We start from the raw sequence: 26,456 nt of genomic DNA, 5'->3' as shown, positions 1-26,456 counted from the left end.
TTGTGTTATTAAAGATTTTGCTTCCATTAAGGGATGCTTGCTGAAGAGGTCACTGTTTATTTGCACACTGCCAAATGTCCACGACAGGCTCCTGTTCCTAGGGATGCACTAACAGAGCTGCTCACATCAGCACTCCTCAACCTTATTCGGTCAAAATGAATAAAGCTGGCAAACCCCTACCATTTCAAGTAACCCACTCAAGGAAGGAAGAAAGGTCAATACTAAGGATTACAAAGCAATTTCCTCCCTTCCAATACATATTCCAGAAATAATGAATTACTACTGTAATACTAGAGATAACATTTCTTTAAAAAAAAGGAATATGTTGGCTCAAGTGGAAATATATATTTTTCTACACACACAAAAATGTGCTCACTGCAGACAGCTCAAAAAACTGATTTAGAGGGCTGGAAGAGGTGGTTTCTATTTTTTTAACTAGACAAGATAAAGGGGCCAATAGTCTCAAGTGCTCATGAAAGCCCTATTAGGATAAAGTACAACTGTTTTCTTCCTAATAGGCTTTGATAAACTGGAAGTGCAGTTGCACAGCAAGACAAATTTGAAGGTCTGAACCCCCGAACCAAAAGTCAAACCTGCTGAGAAGAGGTAAAGGACACCAAGCTGCAATTCCAACAACACAAAATTGGCCTAAGTCAGCACTGCAACCAGAAGAAATGGCATCAGCCTCTTCCTGGCCACCTGTGCTGGTGCAGGAGGTGGTCTGTACACCATATGGCTGCTCAGTCAACCAGCTCAAGGATCTGATCCAGACTAAAATGAATTCTCAGAAAAAGTCTCAATCATTTACTCCATCTGGTTTATGACTTCTGTATAAACATTCAAGTTAACATACAGAAGGAACGGATGAGGAAGGAGGAAACAGCAGCCAGGGCAAGGCTGCTTCCTTCCACAGCAGCACTAGTTAGTTCTGCTGAAGTTATTAAACCCTTGGACGGCTACTTTGAAGAGAAATCTCCATTTGAAGCCTATATATTAATCAACTGGGGGGCTCTGGCTGCAAAGAGAGAGATTAAGACTATTTAAGCTGCTGCTTTGAACATTTGCATTGAACGTTCAAGCCACTGAAAACCCTTATTCCAAAAACAAAATGCTGAGTTGGCTTGATGGCTTGAAACTGCTAAAACACAAGGAATGCTACAAGTTTCAAGGACTTAAGCTGGCAGACTGTCCAATCAAAGAAAAATAATGATATTTTGCCATTGTTCCAACCCGAAGTAAGAAGTAATCTCCACCCCCTCCTTGGTATAGATTCACAATGAGCAAAATGCAGGATAGCTACTGTTCTGCCAGTTTCTTTCCAAGCAGCTATGTGTTGGTAACTTCAGTTCAAAAATACTGTTCCAAGACATTTTGAACAGTGGACTATGTCCTTGTAGCCCTTTACTAGGCTTTGGTATTCAAAAAAGACAATGTCAGGGCTACATGTGTTCACATTGGACTAGAAAATACTGTTCAGAAAATCTAAAACCCCTGAAGCAGATAAACCATCAATGGAAGAACAGAATGTGAATACCACTGAACCAAAAATAGAGACAACTGTTTCTGAAGTACTCCTTTCCCTGTACATGCACAAGTCTAGTGGGTAATGACAGAACCACCATGAACAAAGATTGTCTTTCTGATCATATGAGGATCACAGAGCTACACACAGCAAACATCAGTTTCAGACATTAATGCAGAAATAACCCTATACAGATCTACCAAGAACTCCACATGCTGGTAGATCTCTATGGTAGAAACTCTGGAAATTCAAGAAAATGGTACATATTCATTCCAAGTAAAGAAACCTTCAAATAATTTAGGCAGTATCCTGATGGCCACTCATTGTAATGTGTAAATCCACGCAAGCAACATTAAACAGAAGCAGTTTCCTTTAAGTTGCCTCTTTACACCCTAATCAGGCAACTCATAACTTCATCTTACCATTTGAAAAAAAATAAAAGAAAAAGCATTAAGTTAGCAAAGTACCTGCTGTGGAAGAGAACTCTAGGTGACTCGCTGTAATAATGTTTTGCTGCTATGTTTAACTCTGCTCAAACAAAAGCCGCCAATATACTTTTTTTTTTAAATTCATGTGGGCAGAATAAATGGTTCCAGTCAGTATTCAAGTTAAACCCAGCAGCCCTCTTGATGACCTCTGCAAAAGCTTAGGGAGCTCTCCCCTAGCAGGGTAGAATTTGCTTCTACCTAATGACGCTTATCCTGCTCTATAAAGTTCTAAAATATAAAGAGGTCTCAAATTGATACAAAGAGTGATCTGATGGTTATTCGTATGTAATTCTTCGGAGTTCTGAGTTAAGAAAAAGCGTACCTTAATAGCTATGCCTCACTAAAAGCAAAGGAAATTGGAAGCAAAGTTGAAAAGATGAGTCAAATCACATCCCACACCCTTGACTAGCTCAGTAGAAACATCCAATTTAAGATATTTTGTAAACAGAGCATTTCATTCAATTGCAAATGGCCTATTTTGCAAACACAGTTGTTCTGTTCTGAGATCAATTTATATTCGTTTAACAGTCCTATTTCTTCTCACTACATTTTTCAAAACCTCAACAGCCTGCCTAATGCCTCTCTCTCCCCACTGCAGCCTTGCCCCCCACCACCTTACAGGCATCTCCTTTGCACAGAGCTCTTCTCATGCACCCAGACATTTCCCATGTGTCCTTTCTACCTGACCAAGCAAAAGATTATATTCTCCAATACAAACTAGCCAGCTGCCACCTTGTAAAACTGACAAAACCAAAGCTGTACTTGTCTTTCTCTAGCGATGTATCTACAATGGCGACTGCATAGGAAAAAGCATTATTGCTATTCAGGTAATTAACAAGACATAAAAAGTAGCCCCCCCCTTCCTTCAAATTTCAGTGAAATGGACCCAAGAGTTCAACACTTTCTAGAACCACAACAATTGAGAAGAGCGACAGCCCAAGCTATGGTTTTGTAGGAATTGCTACTAAAAAAGTTAACTGAAGACTAGATGTTGGCACACGCACTTAAAAAATTTAAGTCTCTCACACTATGGATTGCTCAGAGCATTAATTCGCCATTTCTGATGAAAATAAACTCAGTGAGGTTTAATGGAGAGCACCTGTGTATTTTGTTCATTGCTAATACTACTGGAGCAAAGGACTTGATATTAGCAACAGCATACACACATGTAAAAGACAAGAAAATCCAGGAAAATTCCACAATTAAAAATGAGATTGTCTTTGTAGCACCATTAATTACTTGAAGTGTTCAAAAATATGAAACATTTAATTGTAAACTGTAGTTCAACTACATTAACAGATCACCTGGAACCTGAACAAACTCCCTTGCACCACTGCAATACTGGAGAGAGACTAAACTTGAAGCTACCAGAGAGAAAATTGTCGGAGCAGCCTGGTGTGTTATCCAGCTACAGCTATGCTCTACAGCAAGGAGAAGGTGGGCTGGCATGGACGGCTCCAATAGCATCCACAAACTTATAAAGTGACCTTCATAACGACTTAACTCCCAACTTACATTCTTTCATGACAGAAGTTTGGCACATGAACTCTATCACTACAGCACCACTGGAAGTCTAGATCACTTTCTGTATAAAATATGCTTTCATAAAATAGAAGCATATTTGAATAACTGCAGAGTGAGACCAGGGGATTTAACCTGCAAAGCTTTTGGCAAGCAAGGAGTTAAAATCCTGCCCAAGACTACCCCACAGCTGCTGTCAGCAGTCAGGCTTGTCAAGAGAAGCTCTGGGCTGTCTTGACAAGACTAATTGGCAGCAAGCACCTGGTTCCCTAGGCTGGGTCCGGGTAGGTAAAAGAACATAAACCCTGCAAAGAAGGAGAAGCAGCTGGAAGGCTGCCAGTAAGTCTAGCCTGTTTCATGCTGTTTTCACTTTGATCCATAGGAACTTTATCCTAGACTATACCCAGTTAGAGCTATCAAACATTTTTCTGCAACTTTCTAGCGGAAGAAAACCTGTGTTTTGTGGTTCTTTGCTTGCAAGTTCTGCCACTGAGCACCCACCAAGCCTTGCTATGCCGGGTCACACTGCAGCATAGCCAAATGCAACATCAACACTATTATTAAATTGCAGTGGAATTGAAATTTTGGTTTTCAAATGCCACCAAAAATCCACTTAAAGGTGTTACTGTAACTTTAAAATTACAGACTAATATGCCAGAAAATCAAAACTAAGACTGTCCTGGTTATTCTGTATATGGAATACAAAGCACGTGCAATGACAGCTTACAGATAGCAAATTACAGTGCAACTTAAAGACAGTAAAAAAAAAAATAGTTAAAAAAAATCCCCAACATTCTGAAAACTAGCTAGAAGTAGGATGCACGAGGAACTTTGAGTGGGAGTTCCAGAAAAGTAAAAAAGACACTTTAAACATATTTTGACCTCTGCTAAGAATTATGAATTTCAGTGAATGTGAAGCTTTCTGAAATTCTGCCCTTGTTTTTTTTCACATTATTAAAACTCAAGTAGAAAAAGTCTTAGCCTTGCAGGCTCAGCCCCTGAGGTAGGGAGATCTTTCTTAGGAGTAAGGGACTGTAGTGGTCCAAAACAAACAAATCCCTTTGTTAGTTAGCAGAGCTTATATTACTGAACCAACAACTGTCTAATTATATATACACAAAAATGAATACATATAAAATATATATAACATCAATATACTTCAGATTTTTTTGTACAAGATAGTATAAGTATAAACATTAAAAAGTCAGAACTAAATTTCTTCAAAGCAAAGTATTCAGAAAATACATTAACTATGCCTCTGCCAAGTTTCATGTTTTAGGCGCTTTAGTGTTAGCTTGCTAGTCAAGAATTCCAACAACATACAGTAGCACCAACATTTCCATATCTTAAAAACTTGGAAATTTAGAAGTGTACTTGTACACAGTCTCAGTATGAAAGACATCTCAATCAGTAAGCATTATGGCAGAATTATGGTGTTTGGGAGAACAAGAGATTGCAATGGAACCACCAGACAGTCAAACCAGCAGTATCACTAGATTAAACTCACCCCAAGTGCCGCAGAGCATGCCACTCTGGTTTTACTTGGACACATCATATAAACAATTGCAACATTCCTTTAACTAGTAGTGATGCTAAACAGTACCAATACAAAGATCCATTAGCAATCTTTAAAAAGAAAAAGCTCAGGCTGATGAGATTATAAATTCTCATGTTTAGAGTTACTGCTCTAGCAACAACAAAAATGTTTCTCTCTGTGGAAGCACAGTAAAGGATCCAGCCCTTTACAACACCTGCTCTCCATTTGTATTCAGAGACAACTAATGAGTAAATCTAGAGGCTCTCTTGGTCTCTACTCAAATCAGGGAACCTTTAGTGTTTTTAAATTAAAAAAACAATGAAACAAAAAAGCCCAAACCCACCCAACACCACACTCTCCTTGTGCCATGCAAAACAGGAATGCTCATGATTCAAAACATAAGATCAGGATGTACCATAGAAGTTTCAAGCAAAAAATCTGACTCTTCACATGCTCAAAAATGTAAGATTGACTAGAATATGCATTAGAGACACTGAACAAAAATTGATAAGAAAATCAGGTCTGTCTTCACTCTTAAGAGCATCTACTGCCTGAGTCCATTACAACTGAGGTGTTAACTGGATTATTTTGTTGCTATCTTATCTTTATGGAGTTATTGCATAGTAAGATGAAATAGTAAGATTGTCAAGATGTGGCTACATCTTTCTTCTTGATCTTACATAATGCTATCAGTTACATCAAAACTATTTGAATGAAATGCTCATTCTAGCAAAGAATCACCCGTGCATGTTAAGTAAGTGATACCCCACAGGATGAGAATTTTTTGAGAAAAATATATGTTTTAGGTTAGCTCCTAAATTCTTCTGAAAATAAAATATATAAATGCTTTGTCTTATGAAGTCATCTATCCAATCGAAAAGCTGACTCTGGTTTTCACTAATGACTGTTGTGCCAAGACCTAGTCACAGACAAATAACCCACTGGTTAGCTAATGTGCATTCCTATTAATCAATAGGAAAATGGCTTATCTAAAAAGACAACTCACTAACCTGTGATACCACTCTAATACCCACACACTGCAGCTCATTCAGTATTGGAAAGCTGCTAAGTATCCAAGGGCTCCTATCTCATATGGATAAATATAAGTTATAGGCTGCAGGAACTCCAAGAAGACACAGCAAAAGAACAGGCTAGAAAAATGAACCTTTACAACAGCATTACCAGCTGCATGCCACTAATAAAACTAATAATGCTCTTTTGCCCTTCATCAGATCTATGAAAGCAGAGATTCAGTTGTATGAATGGTTTACCCTGCTTGAGCAGGGAGGTTGGACCAGATTACCCACTGTGGTCCCTTCCAACCTTACCATTCTGGGATTCTGTAATGGTCTAAGACACTACATTTCATGCAGAAAGAGCCTGCAGCACCACATAAAACTGAGCAAACCTAAATCAGACAATGATTACCAAATGATGAGCTTGTCAGAGAGCAGGTATTTTAAAAAAAACCCACAAGCACTAAAAGCCACACACAAAACCAAACAAATCCCAAGACGCAACAGAGACAAAGGGAGCAACTGGTGCTATTTCACCATATCAGTTTGAGATGATAATTTCCCATCCTTTGCACTAAAGGTACAGAAGAGTACAGTTCTTTCTAGGTTGTTTCTCATTAACAGAATTTAGGCACAGACAGGACACCCTAAGTGTGACAGTCCAGGATAACTAATCTACCATTACTTCGCTGCTATCAAAAGGGTTATTCTTGCTTCCCTCCCATCCCTTTGCATCAGTTGCAACATTCATCTGACCTCCATTTTCACCATAAGCTAATTAATGGAAGCACCAGAAAGACAAACTTCAGCTAGGAAAAAGAAGCCAGAAGAGACAAGTGACAGCCTGAGGGCAGGAGAATCTCCTGGGTCTTATGCAAAGAGGGAAAGGGAGAAGAACCTCGTCTACCAGTAGCAGCGAGCTGTTAATCCTGGTTTAGCCCCCTCTGTGAAATCCACTCCTTAATGTTAACCTAGGATCTCCTTATATTCAGAAACACGTTTTATTAAATGAAAGATTAAATCAAAGACATAATTGTGCAGCAAAAAGATAAAATGAAGCTTTTAGACTAAGACTCATCTAGAAAAGCACTCTACACTTCAGAAGGCCCTGGAACTGTAACACTGTTAACAGGAAAAATTATTAATGTAAAAATATAAGAACTATTAATCTTCATTTTTTCAAAAAGATGGTTCAACTGGTTACTTAAAATACCAGATATTTTCTGTTATTTTCATAAATATTTTCAAGAAGACAGGGACAACCTGTTCACTAAATGATTTCAGGAAGCTGTGATCCTTAAGTATCCTCCTTGATGAAAAAGAATTTGATTCTTGATGTAAAAAAATAAAATTGTCATTGGGAGACATGGCAGTTTCCACATCTAGCTACTGTCACACAGTGATCAGGGCTTCCTGATGGAAAACATGCGTGGTGATCACAAGAATAAGAATTCCAGATTCTCATTCACAGATGAAAACTAAGAAACTTTCTTGAGATACCCATGATTACTCACAGCTCGAGCACATTTTAAACCATCATTTAAAGCTGAAGGGTCCGAATAACTAAAACCAGTAGTGCAACTTCACACGGATCTCAAACTCTTCTGCTGTAGATTGGCAGGAGTCTGCCACTTAGGCAGGGGGAGGGAGGGGAAAACCAGGGAACACTGTCCAGTGTTCAAGTGTACATAAGGCTACAAATTTCTGGTAGCACTGGCATCAGTGGCACACAGACATACAAAACTAACCTGTAAGTAACATAAAATCTGTCATTATCTGAAGATTTAGCTTCGCAAGAGTTCTGATAATCAGCCAGACTGGAACATCTTGCAGCAAAATCTGTCTGTTCACTCCTATACTGAACAAACATGGAAAAGAAAATCCTGATCCACCAGGTACTAACTTCACAAGGAGTTCACGCCGCACAGGGGCTCTGCTGCTAGTTCAGAGAAAGCACAGCAATGAAACTCAGTGAGGGTTATCTCACAGAGCTTCAAGTGTCTACATAATTGACATGGATTTTGCTACAGGGGAAATGTATTTTAAAAACTATACTTTCAGCTGTACAGTGTCAACACACAAGGCCATCTTTCTTGAAGTCTGAACTAGCCACCTCAAAAACTGCAAAGAAATTCAGCCTACCTGGTGGCCTTATTCTTCTTCCCAACAAAAGGGACATGCTTCTGAAAACATTTTTTTTCCTTTTTTTCTTCTTTAAAATAATTTATTTATTACCATCACCTAATGCTTCCCATTATCAGACCACATTCAATGACTTTCAGGAGCTTTCTGATTTGGTCTGAATTTCATAGGCTAGGTAGTTACCTAAAATAGTTCTTCAAAGTCGAAGTAGTTGTAGAAAAAAATGTCAAAAAAATTACATTTTTGCTATCTTTAAAAAAACCATCTGCTCATCTTATAAATTCAGGAAATGTGGACTTTGTGTGGAACACCTTCTGTTATCCTTACAGAAGTTCAGCCACATTTGGTCTAGCTTGGAACTCCTGAAGAAAAAAACTGTTTAGGTTCATTGTCTCAGTAGTCTTTTGAGATTTTATCTGTTAAGGTGTCTGAGAGATCCCATGGAGCTTTTTCTGGCTTTCACAGCAATCAGTACTGAACTAATGCATATACCCTACTTGTATGAAGTGACTGAGCACTACAACCACAGTTACACATTAGTGTGATGAGTGACATCCCTGTGATGCTCAGAAGTAATAAATCTGTTCAGATACAAGAGAAGCCAAACTTTACCCCAGCATGGATACTTCAACTTCTCTGAAAAACAGTCTTAAAACTGTCAAAGTCACAGTCAAGGGTACTGGTGTTGGTAGGAGTCTGAAGGTATTGCAGAGCTGATGGGACAGGAAAGAAAGAGGAATGAGTGCACCATTCTGGAGCTGACATGTGCCAGGGCTATCTCAGAGATTTCCCACCTGGCTTTAAGCCATAAGATCCCCCTCAGCCCCCTAATTAACTCGGGACAATTGTGTTCCCAGGCTCTGAACAGCTTATTGCAGTCCAGAGGTATTTCAAAGAAAAACCCTGCTGAGCACACACACAGTGCAGACAAGTCTCCAGGGAACACTACCAAAAAAAAAAGCCCAACCAAAAACCACTGCCATGTCAAGATCACAAATTTTCAGAAAGAGAACTGGCTCAATTCTGACCTATTTTCATGTAAAATCAAAACAATACAACTCAGTCAGAGGCTGCCCACTAACAAATTTCAAATAGATGTTCCAGTTCAGAGGTGCACTACAATGTTTCAAAGAAGAGACTGACATAAAAAAATGGCACAATTATTCTAGTTTTGTTTATGAAAACAGAGGAAGAACTTGGGCTGAAAAATTTACACAAAATTAAACTCAAGGCAAAGAAAAGGCATAAAGTATTTCAGTCCAGAAGATCAGAGATCAAGAAAGTTATAAGCAACTGAACATACCATCTCTTAAAATGTTTTTACCACTTCCTGTTATCTACAGAAGAAACAGATGACAGAGGAACACCAGTGGGAACAACGAGTCATGTTTGAACTCCCATTCTCACTTAAGCAGCAATACATTTCTCTACAGAAGTTTACAGCTGTGCAACAAAATAGGACACTTTGTCAATGATACAGAACCAAACCATTCAAATTGTCCATTATGAGTCTGCAAACTGACAGGTGAACAACTAGATCCTCTTGGAGTTATTTGTGTAATGGCCGATGTCAGGTTCAGTGAAATGACAGAGCAGGATGATCCAGCAACACAAATAAAAATATTTTTCTTTCTAAAAATTCCCACTATTTGTTTATTCATTAAGATCAGGTAACATTAACACTCTATGCCTTTTCTGTTTTCTCCAGAAAACATTTGAAGGTAAATCTGGGTGACCTTTAAGAGCCTCAGAGATATTACAGTCAACTGAAAACTTCACAGCCTTGACCTTGTACAATGGCATACTCCATTCTAAGAGTACCAAGTGGAGGTAGTGAACAAGGAAGTGAAACAACATGGACATATACAGAAGACAATATTCTCTAAAGTTAATACTGAAAATAGAGGACTTTTAGGCCCATAGTAAGCAGGAGTTAAAGTCCATAAGGACCAGATAAGATCCCTCAAAGAGTCTGAAGAGGGGGAAAAAACCCACCTCAACCATAAGAAAATACAATGAACAGGAGAGGTTTTTCCTCACTCTTCTTACTCTCTTTCAAGCAGTCCTGGACATTCTATTTAAATTCAGATGATATATAAATAAAACCCGAAACAGCCATGAGCACTAACTCTTTACATCCAGTTGCCATTTTTCAACTCTGACTAAAGGCAATTTCAAGCTATCTGAAGTATCATAAGAAGAGCACTACATGTACCCAGCTTAAAAATCGAAATACCTTTGAAGACAGCTATACTTGGTACAAAGTCACACCTTTGTCTAAATACTGGTTGGTTGTTGTTGGGATTTTTTTTTAGCTTGTTTGTTTTAAAGAATAGACTATTTCAGTTGAGAGGGAAAACAGTGATCATCTAGTCCAAATACCTGACCAATTCAGGGTTGACCAAGTTAAAACACATTGTTAAGGCCATTGTCCAAATGCCTCTGAAATACTGACAGGCTTGGGGCACTGACCACCTCTCCGGGGTGCCTGTTCCGGTGTTTGAAGAAATACTTCCCAGTGTCCAGTCCAAACCCACACTGGAGCAGCTTTGAACCCTTCCTACACATCCTATCTCTGGATCCCAGAAGAAAATCTCAGCACCTCCCTCTCCACTTCCCCCCCACAGGGAGCTGTAGAGAGCAATGAGGTTGTCGCTCAGCCTCATTTTCTCCAATCTATATAAGCCTAAAGTTCCTCAGCTGTTCCTCACAGGACATTCCTTCCACCCCTTGCACCAGCTTTGTTGGCCTCCTCTGGACATGTCCAAGGACTTTAACAAGCTCCCTCAACAGACCTGCCCCACAACAGATTTCCATGGTCATATGTCCTTTCTACATGACTAGAGGGGAGAAAGATGTAAAAGCAAAAATAATTATTTTACCAGGCTGGCACTATGTTACAGCCCAGGGATCACACACAAGTTTGGCACCACAACCACCTGTGGCTGTGCTACTGCTGACACGCTGCAGCTTCACTCGGCAGAGTGCACGCACAGAACCCACCACCCTCACTTTATTATACACTCCTTTGCTGCTGCTGCTCCTCACCCAGATGGCTCAAGTCTATTTTCTTTCTGTTCACTCCCACAAAACAAGCAGAGTGCATGAGTACACGGTTTACTCCATCTCCTTGATTCCTGCACACATAGGACAGGTATGCTTGTGCAAAGCCTGAGTAACAATTTTATATATGTTTATTTGAGCCCCAGGCTTAGTTCCTGCATAGAGGCATTTGACTACCTCAAATGTTGAAGTACAATCACTTCCTATTAGAGCTAAATACATGGTTCAACTCCAAAATTAGTAAAAAGATAAAATACACATGCAAAGCCAAATGAGTAGGAAACAAAGATCAGGAGCACTGGACTCAGCTATACTTAAGGGATTTGCAAATGGTGCTGATAGGCCTACCAAGTGAGATTTTGTAACAGAGAGGTACCTTTGTACATTGACATTCTCTTCCTGATTTGGCTTTCATCACTGTCCCAAATTAAAGACCAGAATTTTTTTCTACATAATTGTATCTGTAACACCATAACTCCTGCTATATGCAAATCACACGGGTTTCCAATAGCAAAGACCTAGACTATTTTTCCATGCTAGTAACAAACTCAGCTACATTTGCAAAATGTTTCCCTCTGGATCATTCCTTGTATCAGTACTGTGATGTATTTATAAAAGAAAAGTGCACCCTGAGCATCAGGAAAACTTACAGTGATTAATGAAACCGCAGAGCTAAACAAACTTCAGAAGAGAAGTATCAGCTGAGTACTATCACACGCTATGGAATGACTGAAGTGCGTCATCCTGATGCCTCAGAGCACCCCTGTTGCCTCTTCAGCCCCTCCAGGACACTAAAGGAATATGCATAACCTAGCAATGCAGAAGAGAAGAAGTTCTGTTAGGTATGTCATCTATGATGCCAGTGCATTCTTAAATCAACAACTGCTGACTTACTGTCCTCTCTGAAGTCAGAATAACTTGAGAAAAGACAGGGTACCATGCTTTAGAGATGACAGCCTTACAGTTGGCAGGAATCTTGGAGGCAGTAGACTTTAAAAATGCCTCAACATTGACTCGTTTCTAAGAGTGAAAACTAAAAAACTTACAGAGAATTGCTATCTATTTTACAGGTAAGCTGTACCCCGGTAACTTTCTCACTAAATTAAATCAGTTTTACACTTCTTTGGGCCACAGCTCACACTACATCTACAAATTACCTAGGTAACAGAGTTTTGAAAACCTAACTAGCACCTACTCCTATGTTTGCCTTTGGCAGAAAAAAGTTTTTGACTCATTTTTACGTTCAATTAATCCACAGTCACATTCTTCATAGAAAGGCTTCTGGAAAAACTCAACTTGCTGGAAACTGTAACTATAATTACTGACCCTCTTCAAGTCAGCCAAAATTAAATTGCAAAGTATATTTTTTGGCATTAGAGCTATAACTTAATGGTACAAAGAAAAGCAAGTCTATGAGTAACAGAAGAAACCAAGCCCAGCATTTGTGAGAAACTCAGAAAATGAGATACAAGCAGTGAGTGTATGGGGAAAAATTGAGAATGGACCCTGAACGATCTTTTTCTAGATTTGTACTGCATAACAAAAAGGACAAAACTACTGCTTTGTTCATCTTTGTGGTATCAAACTTTTGTCAAACTCATTAACATTAAAAAGGAAGAATATAATTTTATCAAATTTCATAGTAAGAAACAAGTTATAAAGTGTAACTGCATGGCACTTTTTCCTCCTTTCATAACACTATTCATTTTTCTCTACAGTTTTCAGGTTTGATTTACTCACTGCTCTCTGGGACTATGAGGAAAGGAAAACCAAAATTATTAGTGACTCTCTCATGAAAATGGAAAACACCATGGCAGGTGTCCCATTAAGAAATTTAAGTGAAATTATATATGCCTCTGTCAATGAAACTGGAAAATCAATATTCTTTTCATTTATTACAGGCTTTAAAGCAAGTGCAGGGATGACATACTCCTCCACCATGCATAGATACACTGTTACTGTGCCATAGTAACTTTATTAGCATTGAGACAATTGGCTTATTGTGGTGCAAAATTGACTAATATCTCATATTTGACTAAAGTTTTAAAAATATAGAATTCATGGGCTATGTAGATATTCTGCAGCATTTGTTTGTACTGATACACAGTCAAAATAAGGGAATTATTTGCATGAGTGAAACAAAACGTGATTTTGTAACGTGATAATTCTTGAGCCTTTAAGCATAGTAATTTCTATCTTAAAAAGCATTTACAAAATAAGCTGAAGATTTGCAGCTAGTCCTATCTATGATACTCTAGGAGAATATTTTCTACCTAAATAAACCATACTGCTGAAAACAGAGCTGTAACATTCCTACAGAGCTCACCACCAATAAGGATTTCCAAATATCACAAATGTAGACAGCCTCAGAAGAAACAACTCATGGTACATTACTGTGCTATTTTTTCCATTCTTAAAATTCTGATCAAAACTAGTTGTGGAAAAAAAAGCTAAACAGCAGTCACAAAACAAATACAACAGGGATTATCAGATGTGGGGAAGTGACAAACCAAACAACACTAAGGAAGAAGATTTCAAACTTTCAGGCCACTGAGGAGTTAGCCCCTGGAAGCCAGCTTTTGAACTAGTCCTGAAAACAAGTTTAAGTTCAATCAACAAAAAGTCAGTTTTGCCTGAATTATATACAATTCTAGAACAAAATGTTTTTCCAAAACCAGTGCCATACTGAATCTAAGTCCAAATCTTATTCTAAAATACAAGATGACTACTACTTTTTCAGACACTAATTCCGCTACTGGTCTGGACCTTAAGACTCCTAACCCTGTTTATTCTGTTCACAACTGTTTTAGACAAATACCAAAATAGAAGATTTGTTCAATGCAGGGGTCATCAGTCCCCCACATAAGCAACTCTGAGCTATAGATGAGTGTAACTACTTGATAGTTTTGAATGTTAGTCACATTCATTCCGACAAAAACCCTGAAAATCCTTTAATAGAGGCTTTACTCCCAAAGGAGTTTGAGAGAACAAAACCATGTCATATGCACATAGGGACTAACAGTTCTAACAACAAAATGCTAAATCCTCTAAAAGATGCTTCAAACCCCAAGGAATTTGAGAGAACAAAACCATATCGTCCGCAATGAGAACTGACACAGGTCAAACAGATTCTTGAGGCAAAGCAGTTTTTTCACTTCTTATAGCATAACTGTTTCAGCACTATAAAAATTAAAACTTCTAGCCAATTCCCAGATTTTATCTTTTTAGTTCCAGTAAAGGGAAACAGGAGATTAGCAGGTCAATCTGAAAGAGTCCTTGTATTTATTAAAATATTTTTTGCTAGAATAAAGTTCAATGGGCAGTAAAAATACCTCTGTAATATACACTACGGTATGGATTAACTGAACTTGGAAACATTTTAATTGAGACATGAAAGCCATAGAAGATCTAAGAGAATTTATTTTGGAATTGTTATACTGGAAGACTAATTGCTAAGTTATCTTTATGAGAAAGAACAAAAAATGAAATTTTCCTTCTCGAAGAGATTAAGTGAATAGGGATTTAAAAAAAAAAAAATCAAAAAAAAAATCAGTATTTCTACAATTTTACCAGAGCACATTATGTTAAGCATCCAGTATAAAGGCAGATTTTCTGCAAAAGACCATTTCAAACATTATCTTCTAAAGAGAACTAAGTTAATGAAAGAAACAATGTCATAACCAAAGATGGGACAGGATCTTGCTAATTGCCAAACCAGGCTATATGCTAATCATGTCAGCAAATACTAACAGGCAGACGACACGCTCCTGAAATACAGTAATGGGATGTAACATAAGAATAGTCCTGACCATCACAGGGTACACCTAATAAAAAGCCTGTCTTTGCTGCTCAGCAAAGAATACAATAACATGTGAACTATTTATTAACACATTCCTGATATCCTCTCCCAAAAGAGGGAAGGTTTGCAATTCAGGGTTTTAAGCTCAGAAATAGCACCTTTGAATTCTCCAAGATTATTCCATCAGTAATTTTAATCTCACAATTTTAACATAAATTATTACACATGATTTGTCCTACATTGGTAAAGGACCAGAGTTCCTGCTGCCAAATTTCTTGCTTCCATAAATAAGGTGTCCAGATCTTAAGGACAATAAACATAAGAAATTTCTTCAGTGGATAAACCACATATATTTTTGAAGATAAAGCAGGTCTGACAATGAAACTCCAATCTACCATCATTGTGACAATCTGCATTAAGACCTCAATATACTATTAACAAATAAAATTAAAGCAAAATCAAAGCAGATCATGTTTGTTGCCAAAGTTTTAAATAATGTCAAATGTCCAAATGGATTAAGCCACTGGCAAGAACTTGCAGAGATACCCAGGGAGATCTTGGCAGCAGAAACTTTGTTCTCTGTGTTCAAGAGACTTTTCTTACATTAAGAGGGTGGCTAGATGAGACAGACTTAAGAACAAATAAGTCACTGCAGTCTGAAGGGACAACACAACACCATTACCCATCTGCACCCCCATACTCTGTTACACATCCCAGTACACTCTTAGCACTCAGAGTTGGCCTCCCTTAACAACCCATTAACAATTAACCTAGAGAAGAAAAGAAATAAGAACACTGTGGATTAACTGAACCAGTTGAATAAAAACTGAGAAACTGTGTCAAAGAATCTGGGGACTCCAAGTGCATAATAACACAGGTGCAATTTAAGACAGGTCAAACAGAAGCTTTATTAACTATGATCAATTCACACCATCTTTTCTGGTTCTCTGCCAAGTGATTGCAGAGACCCATCCTATACACTGTTTCAGAAAAAAGGCAAGGAAAAGCATTCATTTCAATGTTAACAAAGCCAGGTACCCACTCCTGGGAGGGATGGACTCCTTAAGTCCTCTGCTAAACAACCACAATTCTAAGGAGGACTCAAGCAGTAAATAAGGACAATATGGAGAGACGGTTCTTGGTGGAACCCACAGGAGTGGCACACCCACCACCAGGTATTATCCTAGCTCCTAAGCAGAAAGTTGGAAACAACCACAGACTGCTAGCTTTGTGCTAAAAGGAATGTTCTTTTAGTAAAGAACCTCTTAGCCAGTCCTCTCAATCTTAACTGTTAAAAATTTTACCACCACAACTGTTCGACAGCTCAAAAATACGTAGTTATTTTCCTCTTCCAAGCCATGAGTAAGACCAACAAATGAAAAATTATATCTACCAAGTCTAAATACTGTAAGACACAACTGAATAGAAAATTTAACTCACTGAACAACTTTTAAATTAAAAAAAATGTATTTTGATAAAATTGCTGGGTTAACTACTCATCCAGTACATCTGAAGTAAGCTGCAAACCAGTTTTAAAATTCTTCTTGTATATTTAATTGACTTCCACATTCTATCCAAGTGAGATTTAACATATGCTTAAAAAATAGTACTTAATTCACCACTCCCCAACAGAAATGTAAAAATTAAAGCCTTAAGAAAACAAAGCATCAACTAAGCAGTGTGTTTAACCAAATCTATCACACAAAGATACAAGTCAACTAAAGATTAAAGACAATTTGCAGACCAAAATTAATTCACTTTATCCATATGCTACTTCAAAAGAATAAGAGTTTTCTTAATGCACTAGTGGAATGATCAAAATGCCTCTTCACAGATGACAAATGCAAAAACTCCTCTAAAACAAAGTTTAGTAATAGGTACTTCTTTCATAAGCAAATCAGTCAGTAAATCAGGCTCTGCTGCACAGGTCTTACTGCAAACCCAAAAACTCAAGGTATAGAGGCAGTGTATATAGTTAGATATAAAAGCAAATGTACCTAAGCAGACAAAATTCAAGATATCAGAAGTTAGAGACATCTCAGAGATGGAAGCCTGGTGTTCAAATTCTTTTCAAGAAACAAGGCACTTGTAGGTCAGCCCTATTAAATATGTTCATCCTTAGCCAGCCAAGCTCCATGAAGAAAAGCAATCACAAGATAAATTTTTGTTATTAAGGCCAAAAGGTCTAAGACATTATCTAGAATCAGCTTTTATCACAGTCTTGATCGAGCCTAATTCATTCAACTGCAGTCCTTGAGTCTCTAGCAGCCTAATGGGAATATTAGGTGGTAAGGGCCAGACATTTTTTATCCCAGAATTACAATTCTTAATCCTACGATTGACATTTGGGTCTTGAGCAACAAGGCCCAAGTTATTTCATCTCGGAGTCAGGCTGATTGTTAAATTACTATCAAAATTCATTCTGCTGAAGAAGAATATTATCAGATTTATCACTGCAGAAAAACTATTTTCTATTGCTTCTACCCTACTTAAGTTTTCACACAATCTTTCAAATTTCACCTCTGTAAATGTGCTCCAATCAGAAGTCATTGAAGCACTTACAAACACTGTCAAAGTTTCTGCCTTCGAGAAACTGGTGCTCACCGTAAGTGTTGCGATATGTATTGCAATACAACAGTATCTTAAGAATGCTCTGGGCTTCTTCAACAACAATGAAAATATTTGTTACAAAAACCTTGACTTTACCCAGAGTACTTATGTACTGCACTGAAATTGTTCTTATTCTGCTGCAGCAAAACAAAACCCAGATTCCTGACGACTTTGATTCTTCAACTACTGTAAAGACCCAAACTTTCACAAGAAAGGAGAACTGGTTTAAATACCTCAGCTGATAATGCAGAACATAATCAAGGAGTATCCAGCTAGCCATGAACACACCGTATACAGCTACATAAAGAAAATACTTCACAGTCCTCAAGAAGTATTACTTATCTGGGGCAGCCTCCACCTCCCCCTCCTTATCCCAATCTTTCAAAGATAGGCTTTAAACGTTTTGCAGCTGTCCAACATTAAGGCTGAAGAATTCAACAACCACTGCCGTGTAAAAGCACAGGGTGAAAAGCAACTACCACGTTATCCAAGAATTCAGGATCAATTACACAGCTAGAAGAGGTTCCTGACTGCAAACTTCTTCAGCAGAACCTGGATAAGGTCCTGAGAGCAGATAAACCTGTAAAATTATTCTTTCTTCCTTCCAGATAATTCTTCAAGTGAATTCCTATCATATAAACTAGTGCAGACTATGCATAACTGCATTGAGTTTTAGCCAGCCTCTCTCACAGCCAAAAATATCAACCACCACCACTGCACACATTTTCTTACTGAGATTTTCAGAAGGTCTGCATAATCTTATAACTACAAAGTTAGTGAGCCATTTCATATTTCCTGAAACTAAACTACACATTAGATGATTCACCAATTAGTGTATTCATGGAGCTTTAAAAACCAATCAAAATCTCATTTTTGTTGAAAAATTTAACAGAAATGTCCAGCTGTATGCATGGAGAGAGCATGTGGGCTCTTCTCCTTTATTTAACTAAACTAACAGCTATGTTAGCTGGTGAAAAATATTCAGTGTGTCAAAGTTAATTTATCAAGCTGACAAAGTATAAGGGCTCCAGAAGGTATAGCATACATTTACTAAATTTTAAATACATTTTAACTAGATATAGCTCAAAGATTAAAATAAGCTGTCCAACAACCAAACCACACAAATATGTATCACTTCAGGGCACTTCTTATTTAATGGAGCAATTGCACGTTTGTTTCAAACTCATGCATAGGTCAACATATCAGAAAAGTTGGTAATCCTTCAGACCCCAAACCCCATAAATCAAAATGCATTTTTTAAACTAGACAGGTAGCTTTGGAGGACAGATGGCTTGTCAGTACAATGCAGGCCACGATCAGATGGACGGGAGGCACTGCATGTTGCTCAACACAACCAAACCTTGTGCCTTACTGAAGCCTCTAGGCATAAATACCACAGCATAAAACTAAGTGCTAATTTCCCCCAGGGTTGAAGAAGCTAGGAAGCATAGCTCTTGGGGAAAAAAAGGCAAGGAAATCAGCCTAAAAGAGACAGCTACTTAAGGATTACTCAGCTAGCCAAGCTATTCCAATATTTTGGAGTAAGAATCAATATTTTAGGAGTTTATGATGGAGCCTTTACATCTTTCATTCTACAAAGTCAGGAATGTACAGTTTAGTAAACAAAAAGGTGTCCTGTTTAGATTTTACATTTCTTTGCACTATTTGTAGCAGTAAATAAAACACCACCACTTTAACTAAATCTTAAGAATAAGCTAAACTTACTGTACGAAAGTTACACGGAGTTATCTGAATCCATGAAGTACCAACCAAAAACTGAGCTATTTTGCAACAGGCTATCACAGGACAAGGTGGTTTGCAACTATTAACAGCAATCATCACTGTTGTTTGATTAGACTAAAACACATCTCTTAACCTAAGACATAATGAATGAGACCAAAAATTGCCTGCTATGCCATCTCGGGTCATTAGTCCATCACGGAACCATGGGAATTGCCACATCTAATTCGATGAACAGTCACTCATCTCTCCAGAACCTTGCTGCAGAGTGACAGGTTTCGCATGTTTCAAAGAAGATTAAAAAAAAAGCCCTTTCTGCTAGAACACAGTTGATTTCTAATCCTTTCCATCTGCTCTCTCTTTCTTAGATGTACCTGCCATCATTAAAAGAGCAATAGAAGAGAAATTCTAGATATTCCTCCAAGGACTAAACCAGGCATTTTTCCAATACTCTCATACATATGAAGTCATGTCAAGCTATTGCCACCCAGCTGTCTGAACTTACTGGCTGGTTTATATTGCTAATGCAATTCCGAAACGAGAGTAGATGGAGGATATTTAGACCAACTAGAAAATCAGAACAGATTTCACCAGCTCAGTCCATCAGGTCTCTTGTTTCAGTTTCTCTTTTTTGCAGTTTGCTTTGGACTGACAAAGAATTCACCCTAGAAGTACAGTTAATTCACTCTGCCATACTTACTCATGTACAAAAATGTAAAGAAATAAACCTCTTCTGACAGAGACTCTATTACTAAGGCTATTGCTTTGATACCAGGTCCACTTGAGTATCTTGGTTTACAGATTGACAACTGAATGAAGTAGGAGGTTGCTAACTTGGTAACTTGCCTCCTTTCAAATCTCTCACTGCAGCAAACTCATCAGCTGGGGATATTCAAGGTAACGGGGGTTATGCTTGGGCTGAGAGGTTCATGGCATCTTCAGCAGGAACTTTTAATGGCACAAACCTGCATGACAGGAGGTCTTGAGGTGCATGGACCATATTTCAAGATTTCCATGGATGTAATGTTCCCAAACCACACTGGCATTAGCTCCAGTGAAAAAGTATCTTTGGTTTGCATGGTACTGCCAGGGATCACACCTCACATGATGGGATATGGTACCCCATATAGCATAAAATTTACAGCTTACAATCACAAACACTGCAGAAAACTTCAAGAAGCTCTCAAGAGGAGACAGGAGGGGGAAAAAAATGAAAGAGAGAAGCATTCTGTAAATATTCAGGGAATGGAAACATAACTCCTGTACATGCTGCGTTCGTAAGAATAGATCAGATGATACACAACCCTGATGAAATAAACATATCAGAGACAGAAATGTATTCCATGGGATTAAGCTACTGTGGTTCAGTGCAAGTACTGAAGTACAAAGTTAACAACAGCAGCAGAAATAACTCGATTTACTGCTTCCACAATTCCAAGAATCCATTCATAACTCCGAGTCAGACACTCATAACGACCACTTCCAAACTTTTACGAACGCTCACGGGGGACGCGGCCTGATGCTCAGCGCACCCCCCTCCGCAGAAGGGGTTAACAGGAGCTTTTGCGCCCCAAGGGCTCTTCAGTGGCAATTCTTCCAGCGCGATTTCCATACGGACAAACGCGCGTGCGAGCCCAGCACGGCGGGAGACAGCCGGCCACCCCCCACTCCTGCACAGCCCCACAGTCGCCTCGGGAGCCGACACCGGCTGGGGGCAGGTCGGACACCCCCACCCCAGGGCCCGCGGCGAACGCTCCGGAGGGCGCGGGGACCGAGCGGGGCCGCCCCCACACACCGCCCCCGCCTCCCCGCCCGGGCGCCCTTCTCCGGGCCGCGGGCACCGCCGAGCCCTGCCCGCCCCTTCCCGCGGCTCCCTCGGGCCGAGACACGGCGGCAGCTCCCGCCCGGAGCCGCGGCCTCAGCGGGCGGCGGCAGCGGGGCCGCGGCCGCCTGTGGCCGCCGGGGGGCGAGCGGAGCAGGCGGGTCCCGCCCGCCGCGCCCGCGCCCCGACCGGAGGCAGCACCTACCGCTGCGCCGTCCCGGGGGGGCAGCGGCGCCTCAGCGCCGTCCCGGCGGGGGCAGCGCCCGCAGCATCCCCGGCCCGGGCCCGCCGCCGGTGCCGCTCCCGGAGCGACCGGACCGAGCCCCCTCCCTCCCTCCGCCCAATGGAAAATAGTTCCCCGGGCCCCGGAGCGGAGACACCGGGAGCGACACCTCGCCGGCCAATGAGAGCCGGCCTGGCCCCCCGCGGCGCCAATGGGAGCGGCGGGCCGGAGGGGGCGGGGCGTCACCCAGCCAACCGGGGCGCGGCGCTCGCACTGACCCGCTAGGATGTCTCCGGTAGCCTCCATTGACCACCATCTTGGAGTCGGGCGCGATGCCCGGCCTGGGAAGGGGCTCGCCGGGAGGCGGCCATTTTGGGTCCGGGCGGAATCACGTTGGGGGCGGGCGGGGAAAGGGCGGCCGAGCGGAGGCCCCGCCCCGCCGGGAGCCGGAATTCCCACGGGACAGGCGGCGTCAGAGCTGCAACGGCGGTAGAAAGATGATTTCTCCAAGCGTAACTCCCGAGGCGGCCGGATGCTGCGCTAAGCGATGGCTCCGAGAGCTGCGCAGGCAGAGACCGCCCCGGCACTGCGTCTGGAGCAGTCAGGAGGCTCCTTGTAGGATGAAGGGAGCAGCGAGTGCTCACGCATGGACACCCTTGGAGACACGGATGTTGTCGGAAGGGAGTAATTCCCCGTTCCAAACAGTTTCCTCTGCCTTACTCCGTAGCAAATCCATTGCTTGGCTAAAGTACAGGTGAAGTAACATCTGATCCCACCGGGCAAAGGAATCACTCGTTGCTGCACCAGGGCAAAAAGACACCCATTATTCCAAGTAACGGAGCACGCTGCAGCTTTCTGTATCTGGCAAACACACACTGGGACACCACAGAGCGGAGGGTGGACAGTTAGATGGGAAAAAATGTCCAGATGTCAAGTGGAGAGGGAAGGGACCTTGAGTGGTACCGCACTGGAAGGCTGCAGGAAGCAGGGAATGGCGGAGGACAGTTCTCTTTGACATCCTTCTCGGTGACCTTTGAGGAGGAGATGAAGTGTGTTGCTCAGGAAGTTTGCAGGTGATGGTAAAGCAGGAGCACTGGAGGACAGTGCTGCCATTTAAAGGGATCTAGACTGGTTGGGAGGAATGGCCTTACAGGAAGTCCATGAAACTCAGCAAGGACAAATGCAAGGGGATTCAACAAGTCCAGCACTTGGGAAGGGAGAGCCCTCTGCAACAGTACAGGGTGGGGACTGCTGGACTGGGGAGCAACTTTGCAGGAAAGGATGTGGGGTCTCAGTGGACAACAAATTGGCCATGAGCCAGCAGTGTATCCTGGCAGCAAAGGAGGCCAAGAGCATCCCAAATCATACCACGAGAAGCACAGCCCATAGGCCAAGGAAAGTGATTATCTGTTTCTGCTCAGCCACATGTGGAATAGTGTGTCCAGTTTTGGGTCCCCAAATACAACAAAAACCTCAAGAAACTAACAGTGGAGACTACCAGGGGAAGGTGCAGTGCTTATCCTGTGAGAAGAGTCTGAGGTAACCAGCATGGTTTACCTTGGAGAAGAGACAACTTCAGCACACAGAACATCCCCTAGCATATACATTACCAGCAAAAATCCCAAAGATGAAATAATACACTGTATAAGCAATTCTGCCCCTTGGAAGAGGATGAAAAATATAATGAAACATACATAATTGATGTTAGTTGCATTCAAAGTGATACTGATGAGGCCAATGTGTGAATTTACATTTGTAGAGCAGGGTAGCACTCATGAAGGATTCATGTGCACCCCGCACAAATGCAGCTAAATTGCCACTTGGCAGTCCTACGTAAACAGCACAAGAAAGAATGAGCTAACAAGTAGCAACAATAAGCAAAATAAATACAGAGCCAGCACAGCTAGCATCTAGTCAGCCTTAACAGTTCAACATGGGGAAATGCAAGGTTCTGCACCCAGGCAGCAGCAGCCCCAGGCACCTGCACATGCTGGGAACTGACCCAGCAGCTTTGCAGAGAAGGACATGAGGGTTCTGGTGGGCACCAAATTGAACATGAGCCAGCAATGTGACCTTGCTGCAGAGAAGGATAACAGTATCCTGGGCTGCATCAGGAAGAGTGTTGCCAGCAGGTCAAGGGACTCTTCCCCTCTACCCAGCACTGGTGAGGCCGCAGCTGGAGTGTGGTGTCCAGTTCCGGGCCCCCCAGTACAAGGAAGATACAGAGCTATTGGAGAGAGTTCAACAGAGGATTGCTAAGATGATTAGGGGATTGCAGCACCTCTCCTGTGAAGAGAGGCTGGAAGGGATGGGATGTTCCAGCTGTAGAAGAGAAGGCTCAGAAGAGGATCTTATCAATGTATATAAATACCCGAAGGGAGGATACGAAGAGAATGGAGCCAGGCTTTTTACAGTGGTGTCTGCTGGCAGGACCAGAGGAAATAGGCACAGACTGAAACACGGGATGTTCTGCATGAACATTAGGAAACACTTCTTTATAGCAAGGTGAGCACACAGTGGAACAGGTTACCCAGGGAGATTGTGGAGTTTCTCTTTGGAGATATTCAAATGCCATCTGGACATGGTCCTAGGCAGCCAGCCCCAGCTGATCCTCATCAGGGTAGGTTGGATGAGATGACATCCAGAGTTCCCTTCCAACCTCTACCATTATGTGATTCTCTAACATTTGCTATCACTGTATCACCTGAGAGCTTTTGCATCTAAAGCATCTTATCCTTGTGCTAGTTTTGGCTGGGACACAGTTAATTTTCTTCATAGTAGCAAGTATGAGGCTGTGTTTTGGATTTATGCTGAAGACAGTGTTCATAATACAGGGACTTTTCATTACTGCTGAGCAGGGCTTACACAGGGTCAAGGTCTTTTCGGCTTCTCACACCACCCCACCAGCGAGGAGGCTGGGGGTGCACAAGGAGCTGGGAGGGGACACAGCCAGGACAGCTGACCCCAACTGACCAAAGGGATATTCCATACCGTATGGCATCATGCTCAGCATATAAGGCAGGGGACCAGAAGGAAGAGGGGGGACATTTGGAGTGATTATGTTGGTCTTCCCAAGTCACTGTTATGTGTGATAGAGTCCTGCTCCCCTGGAGATGGCTGAATGCCTGCCTGCCCAGGGGAAGTAGTGAATTAATGCCTTGTTTTGCTTTGCTTGCACTCAGGGCTTTTGCTTTACCTATTAAACTATGTTTTTCTCAACCTACAAGCTTTCTCACTTTTAACCTTTTGATTCTCTCCCCATCTGACCAGGGGGAGTGGGGCTTAGCTGCTGGCTAGGGTTAAACCACAACAATCTTTTCTGCAGTTATCCAACAGTGACTCCACTTGCATAAAAGTTACATGAGTCAGTTTTAACTATAGGCCATTTCACTTTTTAATTAGCTCTGTAGGAAAATGTAGGATTTTCATTTCCAGTACGTAGTAAATAATTTTATGCAAAATACCTAAAATCTTCTCAGAAGTATAAGGTTTTAGTAACATAAACCCTTATCATCTCTTCATATTCATAGAGCAAGTCCTCTTGATGTTACCATTTTTGTCAGGATTAAGGTTCAATGACAGTCTTCATCTAATGAAAACACCTGGCATTCTGGCCTGCTACTTGGGCAAAGAACTAGTAACTGGATAGAGGGAAATAATCAACTGCTTTGTTCTTTCTACCATGTTTCATTTTGGGGATTTGATTATAGGATGGAGAAAAGAAAGAAAATAGTCTTGCTACTTGCTATAAACAAGAAGAAAAATTCCTAGTATCAGCAGAGCTAGGCTGGAGCCAGAGCTTAGCAGGATGGAGGCTGGGCAACTGGTAGTTATCATGCCCAGGCTTGGGCAGCCTAACCCACACAGTTGTGGGATTTACTTTGATTTTGTGAGGGAGCATTGGTGCAAGGGACCAGCACTGAGACCTCACGTGCATGACACTACTTGCTGTGATTTTTCTGTACTAGTGCCAGTGTGGACATCTGAAGAGCTCTATGAGTAAGACTGAGAAGGATATGAGAAAGCCGTGGGCCTTTGTTGGTGCTCCAGACTATGAGGATGCAATGAGCCTATTGGAAGAAATTGGATCATGTCCTCTCTCAGGATGTGCACCCCCTCTTGAATGAAAATCAATTCGCTTGGAAAATATTTGGGCAATTCCTTCTTTCATAAGTCATTTCATTTTCCCGATGGAGGGCAGTGGTCCATTCATCGTGGTAGGACAAGGGGTCGCTGTGAGGAAACACCACTTGGAAGAAGGTGATCAGAGGCTGGAAACTGAGCAGGCTGCTACCTCCCACACTGGCTTGCTTTCATCTTTCAATGTTTATTTCCCAGGCATGCTGCCAGCCTGGGGTGTGTGCTGCCAACAAGCAGCTCAGCACTGCTGGGCATGCCATGCACAGTGCCCTCAGCCTGCCACTCCTGGGGGACACTGCCCACTGTCCTCTCGGCCACCGTGGTTACTTCGCCAGCCCCGAGCTGCCACATTAACTGTGTTTCCTTAGCCCAGTTCTGCTGAATCGTTGCTTCCCAGTGTGTCCTTGGCTGATCTGCTTCTCTGTTGAAAATTGTCTGACCCTGGCAACCTCTGCAGCTCTGACCCTGAGCACTTTCTCCCATTCCCTTCTCCAGAGTTTATCCTCTCTCCATTTGATACTGCCTCCTTACTTCCAGGCTTTTTCCCTTCAGAGTGGAACTAGATGACACTCCTCTCTCCTTCAGCCAGGCAGAGAAGAATAATTAGTGATGGAAAATCTAAGATAATAACAAGTTAAGAGACCTGGAGCAGAACAACAACCACTTTCATTGTCCTGCTGAGGAAATCTTGGTGTCTGTGGATAAATCCTGTCAGCAAACGACACCTTGAAGCAAAAGGCTGATGAGCACTAGATAAACCACAAAGACTTGGGAACAAGGACTTGCAATAGGGACAGAGACCTCTGCAAAGCAGAAGCGGACAATCCTGGGAG

The 26,456-nt window shown here is 41.3% G+C and overlaps 1 protein-coding gene across 1 annotated transcript in view; it reads right to left on the bottom strand.

Moving 5' to 3' along the window:
- SOCS5 (suppressor of cytokine signaling 5) overlaps nt 1–21,606 on the bottom strand; it is a 31,584-nt gene extending 9,978 nt beyond the window's left edge. Inside the window, exon 1 of the mRNA XM_064648408.1 lies at nt 21,466–21,606. The gene's annotated coding sequence lies outside the window, so the exon portion shown is untranslated. The remainder of the gene's footprint in view (nt 1–21,465) is intronic.
- Between the last annotated feature and the right edge of the window lie 4,850 nt (nt 21,607–26,456).

Source organism: Pseudopipra pipra, chromosome 3 (assembly GCF_036250125.1).
Source record: "Pseudopipra pipra isolate bDixPip1 chromosome 3, bDixPip1.hap1, whole genome shotgun sequence".
Lineage (NCBI taxonomy): Eukaryota > Metazoa > Chordata > Aves > Passeriformes > Pipridae > Pseudopipra > Pseudopipra pipra.
This window is presented reverse-complemented; position numbering and strand designations above follow the sequence as displayed.